Here is an 8,013-nt window from a genome sequence, read left to right as displayed (position 1 = left end):
TCTCGGTTAATTCCTCTTAATTCCGTCCGTTTCGTGTTTCGGGAAGGTATCCATAATACGTTCGCCAGATACGAGACGCCAAATACGCACGCTAGCACCCCGGGTTCGTTCCGCTCTCAGGGCTTGTGGCGGAGCACGGCCGGGCAGGATGCAACGAAACAATTGTCGAGAGGAAGAACGAAAAAGAATTTTTAGCGTGCCTACGAAACCGTGACCGGGCCGGGCCGGGCCAAAATTCACGTTGCGTCAGTGTACCGCGTCGCTTATCCGCGCGCCCGAGCTGCGCGCGCGCTCTCATTTCAGCCTCATTTCTTTCTTTTCCCCCTTTCTTTCCTCGCTCCTTTCCTTCTGGCTCTTTCCGTTTCTATTTCATCATGCCTGATGGCATTGGATTCGCGCGCCAACTCTACGCCTCGCTCCGAAACCGCAGAAATTCCTCGCCGACGTGTTTCTCTTTCTCTCTTTCTCTCTCCAATTCACGATAAAAAATGGCGATATGGTTGAAAAACACACCTCGATAATCATCACTTTGATGAATTAGATCTAGTTTCATTTTGCCACTATTTTTATGAGAAGTTTCTGTGGTGATTCTATCTTTATGTTTATGTCTCTATCCACGAGTGCAGAACGACAAGTGCAAAAAAATAAAATCGTAATCTTATTCTTAATATCAAATTATAATCTTATCTTAGAAGAAAATTAATTCACGAAATACGCTTAATGTGAAATTTATTGCTGAAAATTTTACAACGCGATTTAAATTAAAAATACATGTGCATAATTTGGCAATTAAGCTTTTCGCAGGAAGTCTCGCGATATAAGTCAATCATATTCAGCATTTCAAAATGATATTCGCGTCATGCTTTAAGGATACAAGAAAGACTAGTTTACAAATTACTTTTGCATTTTAAAATTAAAATACGTAGAACAGAGTATAAAATCGAACGGGGCTGGTAATAAAACAAGTAACAATTTTGCACGAGCGTGAGCCCGAACGCGCCCGGGACATACTCTCCACGGGCACCACCAAAATATCAATGTAAGAATTGCATTGTTCGTTTGAGGCGTTTGAGCTCCGCGACTATACGTGAAAAAAAGGAGTACGCGATAAGTTCACCGCGCGCGTAATTGTACATTCGGGAATTTTCTGCGCCGAGGAATACCGAGAAATTGTTAAATATACGGCGTGGTTTGCCGAAGACGAAACCGGCGGAACGAGTCAGAGCTATTTCTTTCTCAAATCAAACATTCTGGAAATAAAGTTTCGGCGCGGTGCAACCAGTCGCGCGGTCGGCCGGCCGGCCTGGTCGGCTGCACGAAAAGCCTATGCCCGAGCGCACGTACGCGCGCTACATATGCACACGCGAGCGAACACGAGGCGCGCATGCACACGCACCGCGCAGTCACGCACGCTGGCCCCGGCCCGGCGTTTGGCCCTAGAGGGTTTTTAAGGCCGTTGCATCGTAACGAAAAATTCGAACGTCCCAAACAGTCGGCTTACGTTAGACGGCCACGAGCGATTCGTCATATAAATTTATGCAAAACGAGCGAGCATTTTGCGAACAACGTTAGCTTTCTTTTTTATCTCATTTTTATATTGGTACTTGACCTCCGCCAAAAGAGGAGCTTTTTATTCCGTGATTTCTATTTTATTTCGAGCAATTTCGTCTATCCAGTTTAGCTACGGTCGTAATAAAGAATTGATGATCATTTTGTTAAGAATAACATTGACGAATATAATCGCATTAATCCAAAAGATTAGCGAATGAAAATACTACATGAATAAACTGGTTAATTTAGGTCTTTTTTTTACTCATCTAAATAAAAACCACATTTTGTTTTCCATTGCTTAACAACCTCGAAAATATGTTTGTGCGCGAATAAAGCTGGAAACTTGATGAGGAGGGGTGCACTATTCTGGATGGTCTCAAAACACGAATTTAGAAATAAGCTCACGTCTGCTCGATTTACTTATACAAAAATATAAATTCGATATAAAAAAGTAAGCGAGTGATCTATTTTGCGGTGCGGCCACAAAAGTACCCGCGAGATTCGGAAGTAAGGAAAATAGGCGGGCATATTATGTCGTTTTTTTTTTTTTTTTCAACAAGCGGAAGCTTCGAACGCACGGCATTCGGTTCCACAAAGGGCGTCAAATCCCGTATATACATGGATGGCTAAGTCGAGTCAAGTAAAGTCACGGCGTACGGGAGTAACCAGGGGCCAATGCACCGGTGCCGTTGCGCGCTCTGGGCGGGTCCTTCGCGGGCAGGTGGTCCTCGGCTCAAAGAACTTTTGCCGGGGCATTGATCCGCATGAAACGCGGGACCGCGAACGGAGCGCGAGGAAACCTGCGTGTGCAACGCGCCGAGCTCCTTTCTATGCTCCATCACACCGCGCCCGCCCGTCCTTCGCGGCCGCGCCGCGCGTCTAACGCCGATGATCCTTTCGTGGCGCGGGGCGAAGACGTCCGGGGCCACGTCCCGGACGATCGAGGACGTCGTCGCCGCGCCGGTCTCTCCAGTGCGAAACAACGACAACTACGTACCATGACGATGATGACGGTGACGATAACGACGACGAGGGCACGGAAGGGCGAGGGAGGAGGTGGCGCGATGGAAAAAAACAACGAAATCATCCGCGACGTTAAAACGGGGCTGGTCGCGCGAGTGCCCACGAAGTGCAGGCGCGCCGAAATTGACCGAATTTCGCGTGAAATTCGAAAGCGCGCAGCACGACTCTCCGGGGCCTCTCTCGAAGTGGTGTCCCCTTCCCCTCCGCCCCGCGCCACCGGGGTGACTTTATCGGACGAAAGTCGCTACGCCGGAGAGAGACGAAGGAGGGGAAGCGAGGGGAACGGAGGTTGTCTCGTATCGTCTTGTGTAAGGATGATTTGACCCTCCCCCGTGCCCTCCCTCCGCGCCCTGCCTCTCCTACTTTTACTGCACCGTTCGCCTCCTCCGCGTCGTGCACTCTTCCCGTCTCTTCCCTCTCTCGCGAAACGTGTGGTAGAACGAGCTTCTCTCTTCCGTCCTCGATGCCGCTACCACGGAATTGGTTCCCTCCGGGCGCTTCGGGCTTGTGCCGAGAGAGTAAACGTAAGTGCATTCCGCTCTCTTGCGCTCTCGCACGTCGCGGACGGACGCGCGAATTGCTTCTAACCGATTTTCTTCAGTGCGGCTCCTCGCATGTGCCGACTGAATCTCCGCCTGCGCTACATTCCTTTCCTCGATTTAGTGCGTTTTTAATACGTTTCCATAACGTCATAATGTCCACATGTACAAATTGTCTCGTATAATATTAACATTAGAAGTACCAAAACGTTTCTTTCTCATCAAAAAAAGGACCAAACGAACAAGTTACTATGGAAATAAAGAATGTGATTGAGAACCGAATATTTCATCAGTATAAAAGACATAATTATTGAAAAGTCCAAGAATACATTTTAAGGTCCTATCTTTTTGTACAAGAAATATAATATTAATTTAAAAAATAGAAACGGTCAATAATGACCGCTCGATTTTTAAGTATTTAAACAAGATATCATGGCGTAGCTGATAACAGAAGGTATAGTTAGGTATACATTTCTACTGTTACACTTCCGTGTTTATGTACGTAACTATTCTTTGCACTAGGGCAAAATATTTCCACGCTTCGTAAATCTTTTTTTGATTCGATCGACCTACATATGAAAAAAAAACTGGGTTAGAAAATTAACCCACTTGAGGAAGCTGCAGCTGCTATTCTCACTCGGTGACCGCATCAGAATAAAACCTTTCACATTACAATATTTAGCCGGACTAATATGACAGCGCGGAAAAATCGATATCTGGAATATCAAGAATCGAAATTATTAAGAATGTTTATTCTTTACAATGTCAATTTTTGTTAAATTAATGTAAGAATGTTATCCTTATTAATATTAATCATCGTTATTAATATAATTTTCTCAATAAGCAAATTGAAAAGAATTCAATATCATATATCAATTTTCCAAATCGCTGAACGACGATTAAAAATCGCAGTTTCTATCCTCCTCTCTCTCTCTCTTTCTCTCACGATTTAGATTAGATTTTTCAGAACATCAAATATTAATACCTCAAACTTTGCTAGCATGTAAATAGAAACTAAAAACTCGACGAGAATGAAGATTATGACGCATATACAGCGAGGCTTTCGTGCTGTCTGTAATTCCAATATAGACTAGACTTTCATAGCGCAGTTCTAACACGATTGCACGTGATATTTGTGTCTTATTACGCTTACGCGACTTAAATATCGTGAACGCGGCATATCAGATAGCCTCGACGAGTTCTGCGCGCTAGGAACGCATCATAGGCACGAATCGCAACTAGAATGTATTTAAAATATTTATTTTACGCTCATCTACAATTGTTTTAGGAATTAGAAATAAAATAGAGAGTAGAGAGACGCGCGCGAGACGAGATAAATTGTAACGACACGAGTGCAGCAAAGGAAATATAATAACAAAAAGGAGGCTTCGATAGAGGAAGAGATAGGACTAAAAAAATTCTAACCAACGTTGAGTGACGAGGGTCCAAAAGAAAGGCAAGAGCGGCGCTGCTACGTACTGTAAAGTGTCGTGTGACTTTCTTAATTTTTTTTTTTTAATCCGTCCGACCGGACTAAACTTTCGTTCTCGCGATTTAACCCGATCTTCACTTAAATGATCACGCTTGCGATTGGCCAGATATTCTTTATGACAAATTTTGCTGGTCCGTTTTCTGATGGAGGAAGAGCGAGAGGGAGGGAGAGAGGCCTCGCGCGAGTGAGTGCAAAGTCGCTCTCCTCTTCGTGCTAGCCGTAGCAAGACGAGAGATCGTATTGCATGCACGAATCGCTAGTAAGCGGAGACGATTGCACCGAGGCAAAGGGGGGAAAAACGAAGCAAAGAAAGAGGGAAAAAAAAGAGAGAAGAAGAAGAAGAGAATGGCGAAAGATGGAAGCGGGTCTGTTGGTGCTCGGCGGGGTGATCGGCGGAGGAATGGTATATCCGAAGAAGGGAACCGCGGGGAATGGATGGCAAAGAGGGGAAAGGGGGGAGGGGCAGAGCGGGGGAAGGTAGGGCTTGCCGCCGAAAACCAACTAGCGATTGCATTAAGTAGAAGAAGCACGATGCGATGGTTTCGAGCGGGTCTGGCGAAACGGCGAACGTCCGACTGAGAGCGGCGAGTTTCGGCATGGACGGGTTGAGGGAGAGCGGTGAGGGTTGTGGGGAGCTCAAGGGGCCGAGGGGGTAACGCGCGCGAGGTGAGGATGAAAAAAGACGCGGCGGCAGCAGCGGCGGCGGCGGTGGTGGCGGTGGCGGTGGCGGTGGCAAAGGGGAGGGCGGAAGGGGGACGCGTAAGAGGAAAGGAAGAAGAGAAGAGAGAGAGAGAGTGTGAGAAAGAGACGAGGAGGGTTCTAGAAATTAGGTTGTTGCACTGTGCCGCCGGGTGGGAGAAACCCAAGGCCCTTGTTACCTTCCTCTACGTGAATTTAGGCCGTTGCACTTTTCGGCCCGGTACCATATGGTGGGGGGCCCAAATAGGTGGAATGCACTTGGTGGGGGCAGCGCGGCGGATAGCGCATTTAGGTGCAGTCTTCGAAGTGGAAGAGGGGGTCTCTAGCAATGAGACAGGGCCGCGCCTAGCTCGCGAATTCTGACGCGATCTCACCAGCCGAATTCCGGCTCTGTCACGCCTCTCCTCAACGCCAAGTCCGTCAAGTAATCGCAATATATACTCAAATATATTATATGTTAAAACGGAATGTTTCTTTTGCTTGCAAAATGAAATATCATAAATAAACTTTCTCTCTGTACAGCGAAAATTTCATTCTGCGCATAAGAAGCAAAAGAAAAAAAAGAAAAGAAAAAAGAAATCAAGATTTAATAATGTCTCTAAATGCGATTTGGAATTAATGTATTCGAGTAAAATGCAATGTGCGTTCTTCTAATATACATTTCACGTCATTTTCTTATATAAAACAGATAAATCTTACATGAAAATATAATATAACAACGCAATAATAATATAATCGTTTTTCTCTCCGCTAATTGTTGATTCTCGATACTTGAGTTGAGTTCCTGTGCAGACTTGTATGACTCTATCAGCTAACTTCGTAACGTGACATATGTGCGAAAATATTGCTGACGATGTTTGTCGCCTTCATAGTTCAGCAATTTGTCTGAAATGGAACCATGCAACATATAACATACATCGTCGCTTTACGAAACGATGAATGTTGCACACTATATTTTAGACCGATGATTTATAAAATCAGCTGATTCCTTCCTCAGATATATTATTACTGGATAAATAATATCCTAAATTCTTTCCTCAAATACATAATATCATTACTGCATAAATAATATTGAATATTCTAAATAATTTGAAGTAATCTGATGTGTTTGCAAATTGCAAATTATACTTTGCACAAAATGTAAATTTCTATTTGTATTCCTTAATAAAATTTTTTAAAATATTACGTGAAATATTGTTTAAACTACATAAGCTGAACGAGATGTAACGTATTTATTTTCTTAATAAATATAATAGAATTACAATAACGTTTGTTAGTTTTTTTTTTGTATATTCCAGGATTTTTTATTTCAACGTGTGATCTCACATTGACGTCGTGTAAAAAAACATCACGAAGAAATAGAACTTTTTTCGATATCCGCCTAATCATTCGTTCTGTCAAAATGTTTGCCATTTGAAAAGCGGAAAGAATATGTTCAAGAGAACGATATTACACGAGTCGAGTAAAAAAAAAAAAAAACAAGTTATGCAACCAGACATGATAATGACAAGATTTTGGCATTTTATTAACGCCTCGTATTTTGCTATTCGCGAATAGACTGTTTAATAATTCATAATGTATTCAAATTAAAGCACAACTCGGACGCGCGTCACGCATAGATTTTGAGCTTCGTCATGCGATCCAAGATCCAATGGAAGAAGACATGCATCGGCTCTATTCGCGAAAAAGCGGACCTAGCAACCAAGGGAGAGGTAGTTCGGCGGGTAGGGCTGTCGTGTGCGTCGTGCCGAAGAGACGTAAAGAGGGTAGTAGACGTGGGAAGAGAGAAGAAAAGAGAGAGAGAGAGGGAGAGAGAAGGAGAGAATTTCGCGAGAGAGCGCGGAGGGAGAGGGACAGACGGAGGTCCGGCATTGCTCGCCACGCAATGAGGAGGGGTGCGGGGTGAGGCGCGGAGGCACCGATGCATTTTGGGACTATTCGGCGGCTCGGTAGCATACGAGAGGGGCGAGGGGGGGTGAGGCGGGGGATGCGGGTAGGGTAGGCTTATCGAGTGCGGGGCCCTAGCAACGAGAGGAAGATGCCTAACAACGCGGCCGATGGAGGGGAAATATCGGGTGGGCGGGTACGCGCGCGCGCGCGCGCGCGAGTCCGTCCGAAAACCTAGCCTGCATTTTAGGTACGTGGTTCAAACCCGGGCAAGCAGACCCGGTCTGAAACGAAAGAAAGGAGTCGGAGGGGCCCGCGCGGTGGTGGGGGGCACGTAGGGTTCACCAGAGGTTTTCGACTTCTCCCCGACCGCAAGAAACAAGCTGGCTAGTTTCGCGCGCGGGCTTCTCGCGCTGCCCGTTCTCGATGCAATAATCTTTCGATGTATGTATATATACGGTTGCCGAAGGCTACGAAACTTTAAACTGAAATCACTTTAGAAAATACCTCTTTAGAAATTATCAGGATATATGTACACGATATTTCTCACATAGTTATATAAGTAATAAGGAATAGCATGGCGAAAATCGTTTAAACAGCGATATTTCTGCATTGTCAATATGTTAAACACTATATTGAATTAAGATATATGTATGAGATAGTCTAATTAATGCTTTCCGAAATCGAATTGCTTCTTCAAATATCTCGGAATATGAGAAATTACACTTATGCATATTAAGAACGAGAAATTAACAAACTATTTTAGAGTATTGTTATATATATATATATATATATATATATATATATATATATATAGACTCT

This window comes from Wasmannia auropunctata, unplaced genomic scaffold (assembly GCF_000956235.1).
Source record: "Wasmannia auropunctata unplaced genomic scaffold, wasmannia.A_1.0 LD334216.1, whole genome shotgun sequence".
Lineage (NCBI taxonomy): Eukaryota > Metazoa > Arthropoda > Insecta > Hymenoptera > Formicidae > Wasmannia > Wasmannia auropunctata.
The sequence above is the reverse complement of the archived record's forward strand: the minus strand, read 5'-3'. Positions refer to the sequence as shown.